The following is a 26,832-nucleotide window of genomic DNA, read 5'->3' on the forward strand; positions in this document are numbered from 1 at the left end:
ATGGTGCCTACGCTCGGAGCCGTGTCCCGCGCCGCCCCGCGATTTCAGCTGCTCTCCTTCCTGCTGGGGCAGACTGGATGCTTGCCGGGCTTGCAGAGAGCTAGTAAGCCATCCTGTCTCAAGTTCATGAAGGTGAGGAGCATCCCGTCCTATACATCAGCATAAAGTTGACCTCCGCCGCCGAAGAAGAACTATGCCACCCAGTGATCGAAAGGAAAGCTCTGGCCGGCCAAGATGGGCAGTCCTGGAGCTGGCTCTTTGCATACCAGGTGCCTAGGGCGGAGAAGTTCACTCTCATCACAGACCACTAAACACGAGCGGGCCTGACCCCCCCAATTCAGTGGATGGCTGCCAGGCGCATAAAGGAGCCACAAATATCAGAGTAAACGCGGTTTGCCTCCGCGCATCCACGGACTTAGCACTTAGAGAATGGCAAGACATCGGCCCAGTAGTCAGCACTCCAATGTCAGATGGCCCTTCTCACGGATCTGGTCAGCTTTTCAGGTCTGTTCAGGGTTACTTCCCCACACCTGACCAGGCAGAAGGACGACGCCATTATTTCTACCTATTACCACCATATATTCCTTGTTCCAAGGGACAGGAAATGCACTTGTGGGGAGGGGAGGAGTGAATGACTAGAGCATATAATCCGCCGAATACCATGCATCACGTTACGCATATCTGTATACACGCACAACGAGATGCACGCGGATCAAGCACAATGACGGGGCTGCTCAGCGTTCCACACTGCGCGGACTCATATGCAGCCTTCAGGCGAGAGGCCTCTATATATAAACAAGCATGTCACACTAGACGCAAGGTGAGAAACCTCTCTCTCCATGATGCTCACGACATGACTCTCGTGCTCCCCAATGGCTCTTCCCAACCATTGTTGTTACCGTACAACCTCAAACGGATTCACCCTGAACTACCTGGACTCGCAGTGTTGAGATGCAGCCTCCTCACGCCAACACCGTCATCGTCTCACGTTACACTCAGGCACTTCTTATAAAATCCACACCTCCCGTGCTTTCCCATGATGTTTTGGCCCTGTGCCCGTTCTTTCACCACGTTACATATAGTATGATATAGTATAGTATATATATATATATAATCTAGAATATATAGTATATAGAATATAGGGTAGGAATTGGCATGAGAGTGGAAAGGATAGATGTTTTTTTCTATTTAATTCCCTTCCCTTTCTTTGTGTGTGTGTGTGTGTGTGTGTTGTGTTTCACTGTGCTTTGATTTTTAAATGTTGTATGTTGTGCACTAGATGTATGTGTTGTTACCTGTGCACTTTCATGTATTAATCGATTCTTTCCCCAATCCCTTTAACAAAACATTCTGAATGATATCTGACTATTAGAAAAAAAGCTACTTCTACACCTTTCTAATACTTGAGTGACAAGCCTTAAAGTTGTACTTTTTGTACTATTTACTCAAGTAATGTTTTTGGCCATATACTTTGTACTTTACATTGAGTACAAATTTTTCACTAAGTAAGCTTGTACTTTATCGTGAATTAAATTTTTTCATGTATAACTTTTAACGGGACGCTTCTGATTTACGATCCTAGATCTTGAATCAACACAACCGTATACACCAAAACCAGAATTCACATTAACTTATAGGTCTAGCTTTAGAGACCATGAAGTAAATCCAGACCAGATATGCGGTAGTGAAGAGATCAAAAAATAATTTGAAACCTGTGATATCAAAACATTGTTAACACCTTGCTCTGGCTCAATTGGTAGGCAGAATTAAAGCTCTTACAACTGCATGCTCCAGTTATCGAAAGCACACTGCTAACATATTCACAGATCCAGCATATTCTCATGGTGTAGTCACTATTCGGAGTCAGGGTGGAAACAATAGAGTTTCAAAAAAGTGATGGACTCCCATCCAACATGTGAACAACTAGAGGCAATACTTTTGGCTATGATGCTACGTCAAAAAGACTAGCAAAATCCAAATTGCATAGTCAAGTCAAGTCAATCATCTTGTAATTTATATCGCTTTAAACAAAAAAGATTGTTCAAAGCAACCTAGACAACACATAATTAAGGAAAACAGTGTCAATAATAATACAAATGAGAGTTAAAGCAGTTCATACAGTGAATTCCGTGATGTCCACACATGCAGCTCAGATTCAGTTTTTAAATGGTATCTGGGCGAATAATTTGCCATCATCAGTCAACGATTTCGCTGTAAATGAAGGTGTCCCAACTAAGCGTCAAGCCAGTGAGGCGACAGCGGCAAGGAAACCAAAACTCTCATCGGTGACAGAATGGAGAAAAAAACCTTGGGAAGAAACCAGGCTCAGTTGGGGGCCAGTTCTCCTCTGACCACGACGAAACCAGCAGTTCAATTCCAGGCTGCAGCAAAGTCCAGATTGAGCAGAAGAAATCATCTGTTTCCTGTGGTCCTTGTCCCGGTGGTCGTTCTGAGACAAGGTCTTTACAGGGGATCTGTCTCTGGGCTCTAGTCCTGGTCTCCCGCTGTCTTTCAGTGGCTGTAGAGGTCCCTTTTCTAGGTTGCTGATTCCACCATCTGGGCTGGATCGTACTGGATCCGGGTGACTGCAGTGACCCTCTGACTTTGGATTACAGACTGGATCATGGTGGCTACGGTGACCTCGGAATAAGAGAGAAACAGACTAATAATGAGCGTAGATGCCATTCTTCTAACGATGTAGCAAGTACATCAGGTGTTATGGGAAGTGTTCCCGGTTCCGGTTTACCTAATTAATGCAGCCTAAAAATCCTTTAAAACGGATTTGGATATTAGAAGATGTATTAGTATGTTTATGTGTAAAAGCCAGGTTAAAGAGATGGTCTTTAATCTAGATTTTAAACTGCAAGAGTGTGTCTGCCTCCCGAACCATGTTCGGTAGGTTATTCCCAGAGTTTTTGTGGCGCTAATACGGAAAGGGGTAAGGATCTGCGCCGCCGCAGATTGACTATTTACTTGATACTTCTAGGTATTATCAAATTGCCTAGAGTTTTGAGAACGGAGCTTGACGTGGATGAGACTATAATAATAACAGAGAGCCTTCGTTTCAAATACTGAGGTGCTAAACCACGTTTCTAGAGGGCTTTATAAGTAATAATGAAGATTTAAAACAGCTATAATACGATGTTTGATAGTGGTAGCCAGACTGCAGTTGTTGACAGGAGGACAGGGCTAATATGATCATACTTCCTGGTTCCAGTAAGAACTCTAGCTGACCTGCAGTTTGGACTAACTGGAGGTTTGTTTACTATAGCGTCGCAGAACAACCAACTCCTATAGAGCATTACAATAGTCTTACCTTTGAGGTCCTAAACGCATGGATTAACTTTCTGCATTTTGACATTGAGAGCATAGGCCTTAATTTAGATATATTTTTTGAGATGGAAAAATGCAGTTTTATCAAATGCTAGAAAACGTGGCTTTCTAGGGGGGACAATGTGTTGCTATCAAATACGCACACCTATAGTTGTCCTACACTGATGGACGAAGGAATTGACAGAGCACCATCAAGGCTTAGACAACGTTCAGGTCATTACATTCATACAGCTTTTAGGCCCTATAATTTAACACCTCTGTTTTTTTCAGAATTTAGCGGTAGAAATTTACTTGTCATCCATTTTTTATATCGACTATGCATTCCATTAGTTTTTCCAAATTGGTATGTTTTCGCCGGCCGCGAAGAATTAGAGCGGAGTCTCATCATCATAACAGTGAACAGCTACCACCAGGGTTTTCCTGATGATATCTCCCATGGGTACCATGTTAAACGTGAAGAGTAATGGCCCTATACTGAGCCGTGAGGTACTCCATACTGCACTTGTGATCGATATGAATACCCGGTCTTCATTCACTACTACGAATTGATGGCGGTCCATATAATTACGATTTAAACCCTTGCTATTAGCACTTCCATTCTTCTTGCCAACAAAGGGTTCGTAGTCCTATTGTGTCACTACTTGCGGGCACCACGTAGACATCCAGCCATTGAGTGATAACAATCTGGCTATGCATCTCATTACCATGGTAAGCAGGGAGGGGACCAGAGCATATTACAGTGTCTGACATCATGCTTGCAAGTTCACACACCTTTTTAATGTTATTTTTAGTGATCTCCGACTGGCGAAGTCGAACATCATTAGCACCGTCGTCGAGAATAACAATCATTACTGTATGTAAGTTTAGCATCTAGCCAAGCAGAGCTTAGTGGAGTTTAACTGTTGCTTATGCTAAGATGTCAGGCGCTTGGCCTCCGGAAACATTGGCTATGGTGGCTGGTGTCTCTAGTTTCACATTGTCACGTGCTACAATGAGAATCACCAATAACTAGAGCACTTTTCATCGGTTTCTCAGTGGATCATCAGGGAAGGACTGAGTGCCGGGAGAACTCTGTTTAATGTTTGCACCCAGAAGGGTAATGTGATTATGTCATTAAGGGAAACAATGCCGCGGATTTAGTTAGAGATAACAAAAGCTTCAGTATGTCCGATAGCAGTATTAGCACCTGTAGTAACTAATACTGACCTCAACCTCAATGGGTGATATATTCTGCCTTCCCACCAAGCAGGCCCCTATAAACAATTCGCCGTGTTGGCCCACCACAGGGCGTCCCCCAGCCCCCTGCATGGCCTCCCCCATACGCCAGTGACCACGTGCGGGCCGTACTGTCGAAGGAACAGATGCGTGCAACCAAGCACTACTTGCACACTTGCGGTTGGAAGACGAGCACTTGTCTTGAACAGAAGTGTGACATGTTGACAGGTTAGGGCAATGGGGGGAGATGTGGTAGAAAGATATATCTAGTTAAATGTCAAGCCCAAGGATTTTTGTAATCCTCTTTGGACAGCATGCAACAGGGATGCGATGACATTTTGTTGCGTCCACATGTGAAGTTTGTGCCAAATACAAGTGTGGAACGGTTAGAGAGCACCAATATGTGCCATATTCCGAGTACCTGAAGGACCCGTTACAAAACAGATCTATGACATGGACATATGTGGATATTGATTAACAGCCAGTACAAGCAAAGCGATACATCGCTTGTTATCGCATAGGACCCGATTTAGCAGGTGGGTGGAGGAGACGAGTACCATTCAGCAGATCTGGGAGCAGGAACTGTAATTTAAAGTCTGACAAGAGCCAAGTAAGTCCTAGTAATTGGCGGAATACCATCACGAAATAAGTTCAGGATAGGGGGTGTCAGGCATTCATACAAAAAACTTGTAAACAAGTATTGCAACAATTAAGAATAAAACAAAGAACTAGGGTGCATTTACCAGCCCTCAATCACAAGGGTGTGTCGAAAAATGTAATGGAATTATCAAATGCCAAAATAAACAAAATATGTGAGACGTACTAAACTGGAATTGGATTGACATGCATCAATCTCTTGCTCTAATGAGCTATCGCACGCATATATTCATGTATGCTGTGCCCTGAAGAATTCCATTAGCGAGGAGACTTTTCTAAATATCATTGACTCTTTTAATCTTGTCCAATCTGTAACTTGGCCGACACATGAATGTGGTCACACACTTGATCTATGTTTTATCCCTATGGTTTGCCTGTTTTTTAATCTGGAGATCCTGGTGATGCTTTTTTCTCTGATCACATGGCTTGGTACGAGTTTAAGCTACTGTGTGCTGTCAAACAGTTAAACCCTCGTGCAAGCCGCTCGCACTTGCCGAGTTATTAACCCCTCCACTGCTGCTTACTTCTCGACTGCTTTCAGTCAAAAACTGCATCTTGCCTGAAGTGTGTATAATTGATACTGCATGGCTGTTGAACTCTTGGTTTTCTCGACAGCCTGTCAAACTGCCATTGACATAGCGGCTCCATTAAAATCAGACCGGACAACAAACTAAGTCTGAGCCCTGGCTGAATGAATCCACCGTGCTTCCAGACAGCAGTGTCGAGAGAGCTGAGAGAAAGTGGAAAAAGGACTAAATTACAAGTGTCTTGTTTCAAATATTGAGGGGATTGCTGGCGCCATTACCAATCACTGTGAGAGAGGCTAAAAGAAAATATTTTTCTGATAGGTGTCTCTGTTGAACTCCTGCAAGCCTCGTGTTTGTTTTAACTTGGTATTAATTCGAGCTCTGAATGCCCCACCGATCTTGTTGTATAAAAAAAAAAAAAAAAAAACATGTGATGCTTCCCTGGCTGTCTGTGTGAAACTTCGTTTCTCCATTTCTTTCTTTGATAGTATTTTTTTTTACCGTGCCAGAGCTCTTTCTCGAATTTCCAACCGGAAACACCCCTGAGTAGTCGATCCTTCCAGTGTTTATCCCCTTGCCTCTGCTGTTCTAGCTCCACGTGTTGAGCTGTGGACTGCCTGCCCTTTGTGGCAGAGAGACTTGTCGGGTCATTGCTTTGAAGCCCTCAGGCTCTCCCGGTGATAACTGTCACCTCCTCGACTTCGTAAGAGGTTGCCCCCCCGACTATTGGACCAGCATTACTTAACAGTAATAATAGCAGTTCTGTCCTCGGAGTGGTCCTGTTTAATTTTGAACATTCCGTTGTTGCAGCCCTTGTTGAAAAAAACCTGGGCTGGAGTCCTACTGTTTTGGCTAATAATTTTAGGCCTATTTCCAAATTTGCCTTTCACCTTTCTAAAAAATTTTGGAAAAGAGTTGTTATCCCAGCTCATGACCTTTATAAATGAACATAATATTATTGATATTTTCCAATCCGGTTTTTTAAAACAGTTACATAGCACTGAATCAGCACTTTAAGAGTCTTTATATGACATTTTTTTTTTAGCTACTGACTCGGGTCACTGTGTTGTCCTTGTACTTTTAGAGTTTGACTGCGGCTTTTGATACAGTGATCATAAATACTGATTACTCGTTTGGAGCAGTGGGTGGGCATCAGTGGTACAGCGTTTAGAATGGTTTTAGGTCCTACCTTGTCCCAGCGAACTTTCTGTGTTGGCCCTGCTGACTCTGTTTTCTCGCCTGCTCCCTTGTCAGCATGGGTGCCACAGGGCTCTGTGCTTGGCCTTCTCTTATTTTCCCTCTATCTACTCCCACTTGGTTCAATTCACAGGAAGCAGGGTAATTTATTTCATTTCATTGTCTATTCAGATGACAGTCAGATCTATGTCCCTCTTAGAAAGTCGAACTTCTACTGTGTTAAGCCATTGCTACACGTTGTTACATGACATTAGGCCTGGGATGTCTCTTAGATGTTTTTTATTTTAATGAAAAAAAGAGCCGAAGTGAAAGCAGTTCATGATTAGTGGTAGTGGCCTTGCTGTGACCCCGTTGGTTGATCTGGGTCATCTTAGCACAGTATCAGTCAAGCAAAATTATAACTAATCTAGGGTTAAAGGTGGACACTGACCTTAAGGTTTGACGAACCAGATTAACGCCGCAGTGAGTCCAGCTTTTTCCAGTTAAGGCAGCTGGCAAAAATTAAACCAGTCCTTCAGAAAACAGCACTTTGAGGACAGTAATTCACGCCTTTGTTGTACCACTCGGCTGGATTATGCAATGCACTTTATTTGGGGGTTAATGAGGTCCCCATTGCCCTGTCTGCTCACTGGTTGAAAATGCTGCTGCTCGTGCTTTTAAACTGGCACAAGAAAGTATGAGCAACATTTCACCTATTTTAAGCCTTCACGGTCACGGCTAGCCGTGTCATTTTTAGGATTCAAGGTTGGAAACTACTCTTAATTGCTTGGAAAGCCTTTGAATGGCTTGCCCCACCGTATCTCGCGCGAGTTTGCTGCACCCCTACGGCCCAGCCGCTCCTCTCAGGTCAGCTTACCAGCTGTCTCCTGAAGTGCCTAGGAACTAGGCTAAAACTCAGAGGAGAAAGAGCTTTTGCTGGTGCAGCTCCAAAATACTATGGAATGCATTGCGCATGACACATCAGAACAAGTCTCCTCACTGTTTCAATTTTTTAAATCTCTTGCTTAAAAACCCAGTCTCGTTACTCTGGCTTTTAACACCAGGTAATCATGATTAATGTGATTTAAATGTGTTGTGTGTGTAGTGCATTTTATTTTATTTATTTGATTTGATTTGAATTTCAATAATTTCATGTTTGTTTTATAATCTTATTTTATTACTTTATTTTATTGTGTTTATCTACTTTTTATCCTATTGTGTCTTTTTATTGTTGTGGTGTACAGCACTTTGGAAACCTTGTGTTATTTAAAATTGTGCATATATAATAAAGCGGATTGGATTGGATTGGAAATGTTTTATGGGTCGACCCATGCCTGTGCCATATTGTAGAGGTGCCCCTACAAAGGACCGCCTCTAGAGCAATTACAAATGGAACTTTGCTCGTATATGAAGAAATAAACTGCCATACATAAAGCTATCTATTTATAGGAAAAAAGAAAAGAGACCCAGAGAGGAATCGGAGCCTGCATGTCCAGTTGTTCCCAGGTGACCATGTATATCTGAGGGTATTCCGGAGAAAGTGGAATGAGCCCAGGAGAGAAGGACCCTACAAAGTGGTGAGAGCTACTCCAACAGCAGTCCAAGTGGAGGGAAAGCACAACCTGGTATCATCTAAACCACTGTACTAGAGTTCCCATGGGAAAGGCAGAAAGAAAAGAAAACAAACAACCAGACAATGCAGGAGAAAGTAACGAGGAAAAAACAGAGACACATTATGAAGTCCAAACTAATGAGAGCACAAAAAAGATCCACAAGGAGCTCCTTTTCCTCCTGTCAGGACGAAATGGAGAGAAAAGAGAATAAGACTGACAACATATCTGAAGACCATCCTATGCCTTATGCATCTAATAATGCAAAACCCAAACTCAACCAATAGAAAGCGACCTGACTTTACTTCAATTGACTTTTCAACCTATGAACAAAAGTGATAATGATAATCAAAAATTGTTCCAGGTGAATGAAGATATTAGTCAAAATGATGCATTATGGGATACAACCCAAAAAATGAATGGTATAAAGTGGGCAGCCTTTACTTCTAGAGAAACAGGAAAAAGAAAATTGCTTGCTGTGCTCCAAATCTCCGTTTTAAACAAAAGTAATAGCCTTACAAAATCCATATGACTACCAAAAATGTGCCAAATTTGGGAGAAACTTTTGTCATTTTTAACAGATTTTCCAGACTATATTTGTTTCGCCTGAATGTCTAGGATTTTTGGGAAATCCCTAAATTAACAGATTATTTTAGGACCACTCTGGTGTCAGTATTCAGATGTCAGCCAAAATATAAAAAATTGAAAAAAACGGAAAGTAGAGATTCCAAAAATGGTGTTAGCATAGATTATAAACAAGAAAATGAGTGTTTCCATAAACCAAAAGGAACACAAGATGTGGGCAAATTTAAAGGAAAATGTGTTATTATTTGGTATATAGATAAGAAAAATTTTGGAAATCAAGGAATTCCTCTTCTAGAGCTCCAGAACTTTAAGCAGTCGGAACATCTAACAGAAGTAAAATAGCACCTGAAGAATGTGAAAATCAAACTATTGCATTACCTTCAATAGAAATTTATGAAGACCAATCATTAATAATAGCAGATTTCTTTTGGATCTGTGGAGGTGAGATATTACTGCCTTCATTACCAGTTGAATGGAAAGGTATATGCGTAAGAGTACGATTACTTCAAGAAGTTAACATGGCACAATGGGGAACAGAACAAAGCTCAAGTAAGGAAGACAATAGAATTAAAAGAGGTTACGAGCCAGGACCCCAATGTATATTTAGACTCAATTGGACAACCGAGAGGAATTCTTAATTAATTCAAGGCAAGAGATGAAATAAAAACAGGTTTTGAGTCAATATTTGTTTTGATCACACCAAACAAAAATGCAGAGTGGATTAATTACATTTATTATAATCAACAAAGATTCATTAATTATACTGATGATGCGTTAGGAGTGTGTTAGGAGACCAAGGGCACGCAACAAGTAAAAATGACATGGCAAAACAGACAGGCTCTTAATTGGCTCTTGGCAGACAAGGGAGGAGTTTGTTTTATGTTTTTGGAGATCAATGTTGTACTTTTATACCAAATAATACTGCCCCTGGGGGAGCTTTTAGTGAAGTTATGACTAAAATTGACTAAAAAAAGTTAAGAGCTGAATTTACAGCAAATGCCGGAAGAGACAAACAAATTCGGGACTGGATTGATTTGAAATTTGGAGCATGGTTTGCTAAACTGGGAATGTTTTTGGGAGTTGCCATATTAGTAGGAGGATTGTTATTTTGCTGTGTATTCCCTATATTAGGAACATTAATCGTCAACGCTACTGCTAAGCAAATGGAAGTGATAAAAGTCCAGAATAATCAACAAATGATCACAGAAAGGAGCCTGGAGGAATATTATGAAGAATGGCTAAACAAACTTAACTAAAATGAACAAACTTTTGATGATAGTTCTAGTGACTCTAACGAGGACAACGAAGAGGTCTAAAGATGAATCATACCCCGGGTGTAAAGTACTAGCCCAACTTCTGCCCAGGGTGGCCCTCTACGATGCGTAAGGTATCTGGGCTGAAGATCAAATGTTTTTATCTTTTGGTATTCAGTTTGTTATTTTTTGTTTGTATTTTTATGCCTTTTATAGAAAACTGTGACAACCACAGGCAAGTGCTGAACCAATTGCATGCTCAAGCTTATAACATTGTTTTCTATTAAAAAGGGGTTAAGGGAGGCTGGATCTTTTACTCCCTCCTAGTCAAGTGTGGAAGATGATGTTTGTTCCTGTTGCTCCCTCCAGAGTGAAATTCCATAATCTAGTCATTGGTGATAATACAGTGTGACTTATTTAGTCACTAGGTAGTGTTAACTAATCAAACTGAATTATGTAGTAGCACTCTGGATTAAAAATAATCAAATGTGAGACTTAGTAAGTCTCAAAGGGGGGAATATGTGGAAGATTTTTATTAATAAGATTTTTACTAATCAAGTATAATCAGTGTGAATCTAGCCATTTATATATCCAGATATTATTCCATTATAATCCTAGTCTATATGTAGGAAGAAAGAGGCCTACGTGGCAAGAATATACAAGACCCTCAGATGAGAAACATCTGGAAAAACATACAAAAGGGCCTTTCTCTTTACCATAACAAGTCTAGGGGGCCCCTTCTCTCTAGGGAGGAATCGAATTGTAAGCATAAGGAAAATTATGTGAAATATTTGGAACGCCCTGTATATACTGTGTATAAGGAGAAACCACATAACATTGGAGAGATATCCTTGCAAGGAACTCTCGGCTTTATTCTCCTTGAAATATAGTATTTCTTTTGGAAACAAAACCCCAGACTGAGTGTGATTCTTCTGAGCAGGCGGCAGAAGACACTACAGTTCACCAGCACAAAGGCTGTCGTTCATGACGCCCGTCCACGAGGAATAAAAGGGCTTAAGGGACTGCTAACATCAAATTGTCAAACAAACTTTTCACCCATGAATGAAATTTAATGAAACAACATCACTTCAAAAGTTACTCAACAGTAGATAACTTGTTAATCAGTGACAATCCCAAAACAGTAGTGACGTATCAGTAAATATGTCTTCATTCAAAAAGTCTGCACACAAAAATAGTCTGCAATCAATAGGTCTTCATTCACAAAGTCTGCAATAAAAAATAAATAAAGAGTACATTCAAGAGTACATTCAGAAGAAAAAGTCTTTATGCAAAAATTGGCATCAAAAACAAAGTCTTTAAACCGTCATACATCAACCACAGATAAAAGCAGCAACCTCACAGCGATCCTTTACGAGAAGATCAGGTGATCCAACAGGTCACGGCACCAATGTGACAGATGTGGTCTTTCTTCTCCACTCTACGATGTGACTTGGACGAACACCACCTAGATCCATAAGATGCCGCTCTGTACAACGGACTTAATCTTTGTCCGAACCCCCCTCCAATAAATGCTAGGACACAATGCTGGCTGGTATGAATCTTTCTTTTCTTTACTGCAGGCTGTAAAATTAAATAAATCACCCCTTTAGTGGTTGTTTTGCTGCAGGCACAAGTGACCCACAGCGTGCAGTACACATTGCAACTGCTGTGTTGTGTCATAACAGTATTAACAACATTGCGACACGCGGCCACACTTTTCATGACAATAGTAATAACAAACAAAAACATACAAAAGACATACCTGTTAAATGAAATAAATCACCCCTTTAGTGGGTGTTTTGCTGCAGGCACAAGTGACCTAAATGTCAAATAAAATTAACATCGTGGCCTTGCTAACAAGTTCACAAATGGCCAAATAACTTATAAAATATATGTTAAGAATAGGCTACACGTGTTTTTTTTTTTGTTTTTTTTTTTACTCTCTATTTAACAGCATTAACTTACAATGAAATACGTCTTCCTTCCTTCCTGCCTTGCTAAATGTTGGACTCATGATCAATGAGTTGCATTCGCCCAAACTGATTTTTTGAAACCAAAATGCTGGTGAATCTGGGTGCTGTTAGCGCGAGTCACTCTCACTGTTCACAAATAACAATGATTTTCACAAAAATAATGATTAATTATCAATTGATAATTTGTTATTATTAAGGTCTTGTGAAAATAATAATATGGACTGCGAGAAAAAAATGAATGAAAAGAGTAGGGCTGCTGTGAGTGCAGGCATGTTTCAACCCAGTAACATGACAACACACCAGCCTTCACAGCCAAAAAACAGACCAAATTTCAGTTCAGCTGGAGGGGGGTTAGGGGTTTTGGGGGGTAGTTCTGTATAGCTTGTGGGGGTCGAGATAAAGGTGTGAATTTCTTGCTCTTTTCATATGGACAGTGTCTTATGAGGGTTTCAAACTTGCAGAACAGGTTTAGATAGGACAATTGCCTCGTCATTTTGGTTTTAGGACAACTTTGAAGAAAAGTTTTGTTCCACCTCAAATGTTGACTACTGTATAGCGCAATATAGTTTATTAGTTATTATAAATTAATTTCAGAGCAAGTTGCCTTAACTCAAAAAAAAAAGATGCAAACTGTTGCATTAATTCTATTTGTTGCGTCCATACAATAATTTTTTAGAGTGTGAAATATAAATTCTCACCGAATGTAGCCTATTTTATTACCAATATATTGGACCATCTCTTTATGTTTTTCTATATCCCAAAACAGAGTCCAGACATCAGAAAAAGTATCCGTCTATGAACATGTTTTATAGGCTGTTTTAGATTTGGGAAATAAACATGCGTTACAGACGTGACAAAAACATTTTGGAGTGTTTGGAGACATTATATACATATATGTATATATATGTATGTATGTTCTTGTTTGTTTTTGTTGTATTTAAAATGCACAAACCAGAAGCAAGAATATCTGCAGAGATGGGTTGGCCATTCTCAAAAACATAAAATATCATTTTTATTTCAATTTTCGTTTTTGTGTTTCAGAGGAAAAATCAGTGTTAAGGCATCTCTCCATTACAAACCGTTCTGAAAGAAGAATTTATGCAAACGCGTATAAAATGCTTTAAAAACTTTAACAGAGATGTCTAGAGGGTATTTAATAGGTCTGCCCCCACATAAGATTTTTCTAGTTACTAAGTCGTTCATTTTTCATTATTCAACTAATCGCAGGTTTATATTAAATTTACATCTATTATCCAGCCTTAATATATTCCGCGCTCAAGCACATGCATTCAGTTTTTCACAAAGCACAGGCAGAAGTAGCTTAATAATTGTGAAAATTTGTAAAAAAAACAAAAGAATTTGTTTATTAATAAACAAATGTTTTCTTGTCGGCTGCAAGATGAAATTCACAATGCTGACTCTCTCCACATGGACGCGCCTTTAAAGAGAAATGCAACCTTCACAGATTACATAATGCTTTCATTTTGAATCTATTCGTTAGTAGACATTTCAAGCTTTCTGTAGATATATTTCTCATGTATGTGAGACACCCCAATTTTAAGTTAATTCATTATCAGGAAAAAATTTAAGTGATCGAGAGGGCGCCTCCCTGTCATGCATGCGCATTAATAATTTTTGCACTTGAATGTGAATAATAATTCACATTTGCATAAGCATTACAAAGTAAATCAGTTTAACATGCAATTATCCAAAATAAAACCAAACAAGATTTGTAATGAAGATAAAATATGTAGACAAATAAGAATAAATGCTGCGCATCCCACTCAGCATCAAGCGCGCCGCGCAAATCATGCACTCTGATATTTTACACACCTGCAATTAAATGTGCCTGCAATTTATGTATATATTTATTTATTTATTTATTATATTTTTACTTTACTTAAATTATATGAAAGCAAGTAAAGAAGGCTCCCTTTAAAATCACTGAAGTTGTCAAATAATGAAGCTCTTATTTACATCGTGTGTATTTTGTTGTTTATAATGAGAGAACTTGAGTTTAAACGTTTGTATTTTGTTTTTTTTGATGAATTCTTTACAGTTTCAGTGATTTAGCGAAATCATGCAGGTTTAAATTTATTCGTTTCAATTGGGTCTAAATAATGGGAACAAAATTATACAGTGCCTCACGTTTTACTAAAATAAAGAAAATTATTTATAAAACACGCAACAATTTCTTAATCAGTGTACAGACAGATCTATTTCCCAAGAAGTTATCTGTCAAAATAAAGGACAGATAACGAATAACAAAGTAGTGCGTGACAAAAATGCATGCTGTTTTATTGAAGGAATTTTAAAATATAAATTAAAATATAGGCCTAATATGTGAGAATATTGACATTTTGTATATAAATCCATGCAGCCTAGCTCACTAAAATAGACCACTTTTAAAGCTTCAATGCAAAATAAACCACAATTTCTTTAAATATGTGAGAATATTGACATTTTGTATATAAATCCATGCAGCTTAGCTCACTAAAATAGACCACTTTTAATGCTTCAATGCAAAATAAACCACAATTTCTTTAGAATAATATAACACATGATTTAAATGAGTCAAATCTAAAATATGGTGTAATACTGTGCAGCTTAGAGAAAATTTAAGCACAGGTTCATAGGCTTGACATTTATCCTGCTTGAATTCATTCTAAGAAATGCACATTTCATAAGTACTAAACTCTGTGAATATTAAATATTTTAACTACAGTGTTTTTCTTTTATTTTCCCCGACTGCAGCTGTCAAATGTAACACATCGGTGAGGCAAAGCTGACATCTATTTGCGAAAATGTGCTTTGATGCGCTTGTTTGATAACTTGTGGATAAAGCGCCACTTACCAGTCAAAAGCTGCAAATGCACTTTGCAGATGCGGCGGTGGCAGCACGTGCGGCGGTAGAACCATCATTTTGGTTGGCCACCTACTGTACCGCAGCAGCTGGAGAAAAGGAAGAAGCAGCTCAAACCTCTTTCCGGAGCACATTTTGGATGTTGCACTGAAAAGACGTCACTCGCCTGAGACAGGGAGATCACGTCGGGAACGTCACCAACTGTAAGAATCCACCCGCCAGCTCAAAAAGTGGAATCCAGCTGCCTGGTCGAAGGTTTAATGTGTATTTTGTCTTTTACTTGTGCTTCTGAATTTATCAGGATTTAGTTTGAATTTTAGTCTAGCTCCATATTTAATCTGACTCCAGTTTCACGTGATCATTAAATTTAGCTAATATTTCTAATTAAAAGCTGATCACAGATATTGATTGTTTATTAATCTAGATATTTGAGTATTCTGGAAATCCCATACTTTCAATTATTTGTTCATTAGGGACCAGGTATCACACAGGAATTACACTCCGCCGATAGTGAACCCATGGACATAAACTCGTCAGTCCTGAACTAACTCAAAGGATGCAGAGTAGTTATAATACCTTTAATTGAGCTACATTCTGCATGCTCATAACAAAAAAGTTTATTCTTCTCTATAACCACAGAGCTACACTGTGTTAAGCCAGTGACAGTCAGAAATCAGAAGATCCCTAATGGTTTTCCCCATGGTTCATCCACTGGTGCTTCAGTATGATCTGTCCTGAACACAGATTTGTGGAAATACCACTTCACATTAATCTACTTGAAAAATGATTTCAGAAGAGATCAGAATGGGTCAAATATACACAATTTATTATCAGTCAGGTAAAAATGTATTATGCCAGTTTACATTTTCAAAGATATCAAATCAGTACAAGACATCAAATTCTCAAAGATAAATCTAAGAGTAAAGGATGCATACCAGACTTCAGTAAAATACATAGTATAGATTGTGTGGACAAATTCCATACTACAGGCTTCCTGGCTACAGAATCCATCAATCGTTTTGTCACTACCCTTATATACCCAAAATAAGAAAAACAAAGAAATCTTCAAATCAGTTGTAAAAACATAAAAGACCCTTTGGTTTGTTAGGTTCTCATGGCCCCAGGGTCCCACCTGGCTTGGAGACAGATAAGCATTCTCACAGACCCTAAAGTGGGACACAACCCTTCCTCTGTAGAATTGAGACCATTTTACCAATCGCACAGAGACCTTTAAAATGATACCAAACATGGAGGAGAAGAAACAACATATTCACATGATATAAAATGGCATATGGATATTCTTGCTTTTAGGGGAGAAGAGTGAGAGTCAGAGGCAGGGAGGGGAGAGGAGAGGGAGGAAGGGGTCGCAAATGAGCAAGGAGATAGGTGTTATTTACTCTCCTTGAAGATCTCTTCTCCAGTTTTATTGTTTTATGGTTTTGTGTGCAGCATGGCATCTGTTTTGTGTGAGTTCCTGAGTTTATTGGCTTCACAAGGAATTAATTTCATAAGGAAATAATTTAACTCCTTTCAAGCCACATCCAAAAGGTAAAGGGGGAGGTGTTGCTACAATTTATAACAATGTTTTCAGTATTTCTCAGAGGGCGGGCTTCAAGTATAACTCGTTTGAAGTAGTGGTGCTTTATATAACATTATCCAGAGAAACAAATTTTAATGATAAATCCCCTGTGATGTTTGTACTGGCTACTGTATACAGGCCACCAGGACACCATACAGAATTTATTAAAGAATTTGCTGATTTTCTATCCGAGTTAGTGCTGGCTGCAGATAAAGTTTTAATTGTTGGTGATTTTAATATCCGTGTTAATAATGAAAAAGATGCATTGGGATCAGCATTCAAAGACATTTTGAACTCTATTGGGGTTAGACAACACGTCTCAGGACATACTCATTGTTGAAATCATACTCTAGATTTAATACTGTCACATGGAATTGATGCTGATGGTGTTGAAATTAAAAGTGAAGTCACGTGACATACAGCCAATTATGGTGATCCATACTCAGAATTTGTGCTCTGCATTTAACCCATCCAAAGTGTGCACACAGCAGTGAACACACACATACACCGTGAACAACCATTTATGCTGTGGCACCCGGGGAGCAGTTGGGGGTTCGGTGCCTTGCTCAAGGGCAACTCAGTCGTGGTATTGCCAGCCCGAGACTCAAACCCACAACCTTAGGGTTAGGAGTCAAACTCTCTAACCACTAGGCCACTATCCCTGTTACAAGTATAGTAGAACCATCAACTTCTTCCACCACAAAGACTCAGAAACAACTTGGTGATGGTGAACAGAAACTATGGACTCTCTCTTTTCTAGCATTTTAGATATGGTTGCTCCTTTACACTTAAAGAAGATTAAGGAAAAACAGTCTGACACCATGGTATAATGAGCACACTCGCACCCTAAAGAGAGCAGCCTGGAAAATGGAGCACAGCTGGAGGAAAACAAAACTAGAGGTTTTTCGTATTGCTTGGCGGGATGGAGTATGGTGTACTGCTGAAAAGCATTAAAAATGGCTAGATCTGATTTCTTTTTGTCTCTTTTAGAAGAAAACAAAACATAACCCCAGGTATTTATTCAATACAGTGGATAAATTAATGAAAAATAAAGTATCAACAGGTGTTGACATTTCTCAACATCACAGCAGTAATGACTTTATGAACTACTTTACTTCTAAAGTCGATACTATTAGAGATAAAATTGTAACCATGAATCCACCAGCTACAGTATCGCATCAGATAGTGCACTATAGATTGCCTGAGGAACAATTCCACTCATTCTCTACTATAGGAGAGGAAGAATTGTATAAACTTGTTAAATCATCTAAACCAACAACATGTATGTTAGACCCTATTCCATCTTAAGCTCCTAAAAGAGGTGCTTCCAGAAGTCATAGATCCTCTTCTGACTTTTATTAATTCCTCATTTTCATTAGGATATGTCCCCAAAACCTTCAAATTGGTTGTTATCGCTCATTAAAAAAAAACACAACTTGACCCCAAAGATCTAGTTAATTACAGACCAATCTTGAATCTCCCTTTTCTGTCCAAGATACTAGAAAAGGTAGTATCCTAACAATTATATTCCTTCTTTGAAAAAAGCACCTTTTTGAGGGTTTCCATTGAGGGTTTAGTGATTTTCTTAGTCGCTCTGCTGCTCTCCTTAGAGTTACAAATGACCTGCTCTTATCATCTGATCCGTGGTTGTATTGCTCTTTTAGTGCTATTGGATCTTAGCGCTGCGTTCGACACTGTTGACCACAACATTTCTTTTGCATAGACTAGAAAAACTTTGTTGGCATTAGTGGAAGTGCATTAGCATGGTTCAAATCATACTTATCTGACCGCCATCAATTCATAGCAGTGAATAAAGAAGTATCATAACGATATAACATAAGTGCAGTATGGAGTACCTCAAGGCTCAGTACTAGGGCCGTTACTCTTCACGCTTTACATGTTACCCTTGGGAGATATCATCAGGAAACACGTTGTTAGCTTTCACTGTTATGCTGATGACACTCAGCTCTGTAATTCTTTGCGGCCCGGCGAAACATAGCAATTTGAAAAACTAACATTGTTCGGGAGGCAGACACACTCTGTCAGTTTAAATCTAGATTAAAGACCCATCTCTTTAAATGGGCTTTCACATAACACATTTCTTATATTCAAATCCATTAAAGGATGTTTAGCCTGCATTAATTATGACAAGCAGAACCGGCAACACTTCCCATAACACCCGATGTACTTGCTACATCGTTAGAAGAATGGCATCTATGCTAATATTATTCTGTTTCTTTCTTATTCCGTGGTCACCGTAGCCACCAGATCCAGTCTGTATCCAGATCAGATGGTCACTAAACTCACCCGAAGATGACCTTGACAGCCCTGAATGTCAGTGGAGACCAGGACAAACTATATGAGCCCCAGACAGATCCCCAGTGAAGACCTTGTCTCCTAGACCAGTGGTTCTCAAACTGGGGTACGCGAACAAAATTCTGAGTTTTGGCACTCATTTAATTCTACCCCAACTTGAAGTAACATTAAAACCGAACATGTAGCTATTTCTGACAAGCAAAATGCCCTTCTAATGTAAAAACAGGAAAATGGGAGTGCCGTAAATGGTCAAAAACATGATAGCCAATCAGCTTAACTCATCTTTTGCGGTCAAAACTAACTGCATCCACACAAGCAGCGTGCATGTGATAAGATCCATGAATATGCTGTCCACTGAATATGCTGCTTTAGCAAATTGTGCTGCTGTTCAATGTATCTTTAAAGTAGATCTTCACTTACTAGCATGAAGAGCACATATTAGCAGCTTTTCCACTGTCAGGCCAGTGCTAGCCAAGGCTAAGAGCGTGCCGGGTGGGGCCAATGGCCTCGAGCCACAAGCACCAAGACCAAAAGCAAGCTGCGTTTCCACTGTCGAGCCAGTAGCCCTGTAGCGCAAAACTAAACCTTTACACACCTCCTTGGATCAAACATCACAAAACCCCTCCCCTTTCAGCGGGAAGAATGAAAGTTATTCAGGTAGGGCACTATAGTATGATCATCGAACGAACAAAATGGAGAGAACCAAAGCAGCTGTTTGTTTGCACCTTTTGGTGTTTTCTTGGTGGAAGATGAGGACAGCGAAGCCAAGATGCGAAGATGGAGGGTTCAGCTGTGTTTACGCCGAAAGCTTATGTTAGCTGCAAGGCGAAAAAGAGCGATCCAGTGACATGCAAGCCAGATACAGCGAAACCAGAACCGCGGACAATGGATGGAAATGGTAAGTGTTGTTAAATTACAAAATATAGTTAATTATTGTTATATTAATTTCGGTGCCACCCTAACCTGATGAAATATAACTTAGCCCTATGAGATATATAAGTAATATATGGAGTTGTTCTGATTATCATTCTTTAATGTAAGCTTAAGCTGTTTAATGTTCAAAAAACATGTTTTGCTATAATTAGAGAAGTAATGTTAGCCATTCATTGAACTATTCTTCAGATAGTACATCTGTTTATACATATATGTCTAAACATTTATGTTAATATAGATCTGTATGATAGTTAAGGGAGTAAAACATACATTTCATTGCAGTATTTTTCTGATTCAGTACATCTTTTTATACATGTGTATGTTAATATACAGATATTAAACATGACAAGTGACGTATTGTTTACCTTTAATATTATCTTTCAAATGATGGATCTATTTATGTTTTGACATTTATATACATCTATAGATATATAACATAACTAGATAATTAATGTTTACCTTTCATTCTATTATTTTTCAGATGATGCATCACTACTACACCAATAGAATGCAGAGTTGTGGACCTATCCCCGAACTAGTGACTGGTGGGAGATCACTGCTCAAAGATTCACAGATGAGTAGTGGCAGGAGGACTTCAGAGTTTCCAGAGAAACATTCAAATACATTTATACAAACTCTGAAGCCTGCACTATAGTGACAAGACACATCGTACCGGTTATGCATTTCTCTGAAGAAACGGGTAGCCATTGCATTGTATAAACTTGCTTCAATCATTGAGTACAGGACAGTCGCTAACCTGTTTGCTGTCAGTCGGACCTCTGTTTGCATGACTTTTGCAAGGCTGTGATTGCAATACTAGAGAGAGTATAATGTGGCTTGTCTCAAAAAGTTTGATTGATGAGGGTCATAAAAGACATCTGTTTTGTACACCTGTTTAGACCCCCCACCCCTCCCCGCCCGAGCCCATCTTTTTTATTGTCCTAAAAGGAATTTATAATCGGCGGGAAGTGTGTTTTTGTGTGTGGGGGCATTGAAAACTGTTCAAAACTATGTGCTTTAAACTTTAAAATGTGAAAACGTTAAAATGGTATAAGGAAATTTTTATTAAGGTTTTACATACACAATGCATTTCAAGAAAAAGATTATAAACATAGATGTAATGTATGTACTATTGGGTATCAGCATTCTGTGATAAGCCTGCCCTCTAGTGGTGACTCATAAAGTGATGTATTGAAGTTAACAGTTCAGAGTAAAAACAATGTGAGTTAACACGACTCGATTGTCTGCTGTGTATCATTCATTCTGCCAACATACACAACAAAATTGGCGACGAGACGGGATCAACAACTACAGACGCGTCAACAAGACTTTAATGGACATGTAACAGGAAGAGATTGTGAAAAGACAGCGTGAGTCACATGAAAGAAAGAGAAGCCAATTAAAGTGTAAAGCTAACTGCAAATGAGAAAAAATGTCAATGATTGGAACAATCACCGCTTTTGATAGTAATGCTGAAGATTGGGGAACTTATGTGGAAAGAGTGGAATTATACTGTGAGGCTAATGATGTTGCAGATGATAAGAAAGTGGCTGTTTTGCTGAGCGTGATGGGAGCAAAGACGTATGGACTGCTCCGTAGTTTGTTAACCCCTGAAAAGCCAGCGGATAAAAGCATTTCAGTAAATAGTGGACATTCTAAATGAACATTTTAAACCCCAAACCCCTATTAATTGCGGAAAGATTCAGATTCCATAAGCGTAACCAAGCAAAAGGAGAAAGCATTCCTGAATATATAGCTGAGCTACGCCGATTGTCAGAACATTGTCAATTTGGAGCTGGACTGGCAGATGCATTAAGAGACAGGCTTGTGTGTGGAATGCACAATGAAAGCACACAAAAAAGACTGTTGACAGAAAAAGACTTGACACTCGATCGTGCACTGAACATAGCAATATCCATGGAGACTGCAGCAAAAGATGCATTGGAATTGCAACAAAAAACAATGGAATGTGTAACAAATAAACTGTCACTGAAATTGGAAAGAAAACAGAAAAGTTATCGCTGCGGAAAAATGTCTCATGATGCGAATGACTGCTGGTTCAAAGATAAAGAGTGCAGAAAATGCCATAAAAATGGGCACATCGAACGTGTATGCAAAATGGGCAGACAGAGGATGCAAAAAGACAGAACACACAAAGTGAAACATAAATCCGCTACTGTACATCAAGTAACTGAAAATGAAACAAACACAAGTTCAGGTACAGATGATCTTTCATGTTTGGAACTGTACAGTATTAAGGAGACTGATCGAAGAGTTATTTGGCTTACACCAGAAGTGTCAGGAGTCAAACTCAAAATGGAGTTAGACACTGGATCGGCCTTATGCAGCTGATTACCAGCGACTGTTCTCAAAAATACCACTGCAAAGCACATCAGTGATATTAAAGACCTATACTGGTGAAAAAGTGTCTCCGGAAGGGAAATTACCAGTAATTGTGAAGTACAAAGGAAATCAGCAGCAATTGAACTTGTATGTGTTGGGAAACGGAGGGCCTGCATTGTTCGGACGTGAGTGGCTGAGGAAAATACCTGTGGACTGGCACACAATAAAAAACCTGGATGTGTCCCAGCAAGTCAATAACAAAGAGACACAAAAGACCCTAGTGCAAATTTTAGAAAATGCAGAACCTGTGTTTCAGAAAGGAATAGGAACACTTAAGGGAATAAAAGCAAATCTGGAGTTGGAAGAAAACACTTCTCCAAAATTCTTTAAAGCTCGCCCAGTCCCGTACACAATTTGTCCCAAGGTGGAGGCAGAGCTGGATAATTTGGAAAAAATGGGAATTCTGACAAGGGTTGAATGGAGCGAATGGGCAACACCCATAGTCCCAGTGATCAAAAAAGGGAAAGCAGGAGATGTGCGTATTTGCGGGGATTTTAAAGTGACCATTAATCCAGCGCTTCATGCAGTACAGTATCCCCTGCCACGCATTGAAGACATTTTTGCATCCTTGTCTGGTGGAGAACACTTCTCAAAAATTGACCTAGCCCAAGCTTACCTCCAAATGGAGATGGATGAGAAATCCAAGAAATTCTTGACCATCAACACACATAAAGGGCTCTATCAGTACAACCGTCTTGTTTTTGGAATTGCCTCAGCCCCTGCTTTGTGGCAGAGAGCGATGGACCAGGTGTTGCAGGGTATCCCGGGTTACCTGGATGATATCATTGTAACGGGGACGGATGATTCAGATCACCTCCAAAACTTGCAACGGGTGCTGATGAGATTGTGTGAGTATGGACTAAGAGCCAACAAAGAAAAATGTGAGTTCTTTAAGTCTCAGATTTCTTACTGTGGTCATGTGATAGACAAAGATGGTCTACACAAGTCACAAGACAAAATCGAAGCTGTGCTAAAGGCGCCACACCCAAAAATGTGTCTCAACTGCGATCATATCTCGGACTTGTGAACTATTACCACAAATTTCTTCCAAACCTCTCCACTGTACTACATCCTTTGAATGCATTGTTGCAAACAAAGACACAGTGGAAATGGTCGGACAGCTGTGAACAAGCTTTCCAAGAGACCAAAAGGCTCATAACTCCTGATGTAGTGCTGACACACTTCAACCCATCTATGCCTATCAGACTGGCGTGCGATGCGTCACCATATGGAATTGGCGCAGTGCTGTCACACAAGTTTCCAGATGGCACTGAAAAACCAATAGCCTTTGCATCTAGATCACTAACGACAGCAGAACGTAACTATGCACAAATAGACTGTGAAGCACTTAGTCTCGTGTGGGGTGTAAAACAATTTCACCATTATCTGTATGGTCAACGGTTTACCCTGATCACAACTCATCAGCCCTTGGTCTCGGTCTTCAATGTTCGGAAGGGTGTCTCAGCTATGGCCTCAGCACGGCTGCAGCGTTGGTCACTCTTTTTGGGTGCTCACCAATATGATATCGAGTACAAAGGCACCAAACTACATGGTAATGCTGATGGCTTGTCACGTCTTCCACTAAAGTTGACAGAAGAGTCAAAGGCGATGGATCCAGCTGACATGTTTCAAACCTCAATCTTGAGTCAGTTTCCTGTGATAAATGGCACTATTCAGAGAGAAACCCGCAATGACCCAACATTGTCTAAGGTCTATGATATCACAGTACATGGGTGGCCGACACAAGGGAACTCACTGTATCCAGCATTCGCAGCGAGGAGAAAACAGCTTTCTGTGTGTCAAGGAACTCTAATGTGTGGCTTACGAGTAGTCATTCCCTCCAAATTGTGCAGTAAGATGTTGGACACACTGCATGAAGGACATTTGGGCACTGTAAAAATGAAAAACCTTGCCCGCAGTTACATGTGGTGGCCGGGAATCGACAAACAGATTGAGGATCTGGCAAAGGCTTGTCCAGGATGTCAAAAGACACAGAACTCTCCACCATTAGCTCCCTTGCATCCCTGGGAATGGCCGTCAAAACCGTGGCAAAGAGTGCATGTCGACTTTGCTGGACCATTCAAGGACTCCATGTTCTTGATCGCCGTGGACGCGCATTCTAAGTGGCCTGAAGTTGTTCTAATGAAGACAACCACATCCGAAAAGACTGTTTCTGTGCTAAGAACAATATTCTCCAGAAACGGGCTGCCAGAACAGATATGCACGGATAATGGACGACAGTTTGTCTCAGACGAGTTTCAGAAATTCATGAAGCTGAACGGAGTCAAGCACATTACTTCCGCACCATACCATCCTGCCACTAATGGCTTGGCAGAAAGGTTTGTACAAACCTTCAAGAAAGCAATAAAAGCAATGGATAATGACACTATCTCGCTCCAACACAAAATAGACAACTTCCTTATACAGAAATGCCACCCACTCCACGACTGGTCAAACACCAGCAATGATGTTCCTGAAGAGGAATTTAAGATCTCGTTTGGATCTCATCCGAGATGTAGAAAACAAACAATTTGTGCACATGAACAATAGACAAACAAGAAACTTCCAAGTAGGACAAGAAGTCTTAGCACGTGACTACAGACTGGAAAAGTGGCAGCCAGGTACCATCACCACCAGAACTGGACCCTTGATGTACACAGTAAAGGTTGGAGACAACACATGGAGATGGCATGCAGATCAGATGGTGGATCGTCAGACAAAATCCTCGCTGTTACCTGTTTCTGATTCACCTGACAATGTCCCTGATGTAAATGACAAGGTCAATGATGCTGTTGAGACTGCCCCTATTACCTCAGTTAACACGAACGATTCTGAACCACACAATAATGAACCAGATGGGACGATTCCAGTTACACCTGAACAGCACCCAGGTTCACAGAGACGTTATCCTGAGAGATGTAGGAAACCTCCCCAAAGGCTTGATTTGTAGTTGTGTTGTAGTTGGCAACATTGTTCAGGTTAATTGTAAATGTTATGCAGTAAGTTTATAGTTATATATTTCTTGTTTCTTAGGTTGATTAATCTAAGGGAGGAGGAAAGCGTAATGTATGTACTATTGGGTATCAGCATTCTGTGATAAGCCTGCCCTCTAGTGGTGACTCATATAGTGATGTATTGAAGTTAATAGTTCAGAGTAAAAACAATGTGAGTTAACACGACTCGATTGTCTGCTGTGTATTATTCATTCTGCCAACATACACAACAATAGACGAAATAGAAACAATGTAATGATCGTTTTTTGTCCCCGGAAAAGAGTAAAAAAGGTTCAAGGTATGTATTTAAGAGTTGTTAAAACATTTTAAAAAGGTGATAAAGTTGTTACAAATTAAATAAAAAGAAAAATAGGTTACCGGTTATCAGATACGTTCGTGTTAAACAATATGTGAGAGGGTCAAAGCTTGTAACATTACAATTTAAAAAATATTTAGAGTTTGTTACCAGTTAGAAAAGAAAACTAGGTTACTGGTTATTTATCTAAAAAACAAACAAAACAAACAAAAAAGCATAAGATACGTGCATTAAACAACACGTGAGAGTCAAAGCTTGTAACATTATAATTTAAAGGTGTTAGAGTTTGTTACAAGTTAGAAAAGAAAAATAGCCTACAGAGTTTATAGCATTTGTATATTACCTCAAACTAAAACAATAAAGAAGCTAAAGTAAATCAAACGGCAGTTTGCAATGTTACAAACCAGGAAAGTTAGCGTTTGTCACACAAGGTGAAAAGTTAAAACAAAAGAAAAAAAAGAGGTATGCATTTACGCTGATCTAAAAGAAAGAAAATGCATCAGACGCAGTCATTAAAAAGCCAGCACAACATACTTTGTCAAAAACTATGTTGTACCCTAGCATTAACTACAATTTTAAAAATCTAGACTTTGTTACTGACAGAAACAAAGCTTACAGCGTCTCCGTCAGACCGACCTAACACGCAGCTGACACGCTCAGGATGCACTCTGGTCCGGTCCCACTCAAACCACTTCTTCTTCTTTGACGCAAACCAGCTTTAGGTGTGTTTACCGCCACCTACTGGGATGGAGTGTGGCGCATTGACGTTGATGAAAACTATCTCAAAAATAAAATAAATAATAAAATAAAATAAAATAATAATACTAATAATAATAATAAACTTAGTAGTAATTCTTTAAATCCTGTTTATTAACTCGGCATCTTTGAGATACTTAATTAATCTGTGAAACATTTCTATAGTCACATCTTTATTTAACAATTTCTGATTTATTTCTATATTAAGTGTAAGTAAGTTGTATTCTTTCGTTGTCATATCTTTTACATTTTATTAAAATAGGTTAAACTGATTCAGGAAGATCACATTTAACACAAAGTCCAGACTCATGTTTTCTAATATAAATAATGATTAAGTGCAATGT

General features: G+C 39.5%; 1 pseudogene; it reads left to right on the forward strand.

Moving 5' to 3' along the window:
* Positions 1 to 24,973, forward strand: LOC109061440 (annotated as a pseudogene).
* Positions 24,974 to 26,832: the final 1,859 nt, after the last annotated feature.

The sequence above is a fragment of the Cyprinus carpio genome, unplaced genomic scaffold, assembly GCF_018340385.1.
Source record: "Cyprinus carpio isolate SPL01 unplaced genomic scaffold, ASM1834038v1 S000006479, whole genome shotgun sequence".
In the NCBI taxonomy this organism is placed as follows: Eukaryota; Metazoa; Chordata; class Actinopteri; order Cypriniformes; family Cyprinidae; genus Cyprinus; species Cyprinus carpio.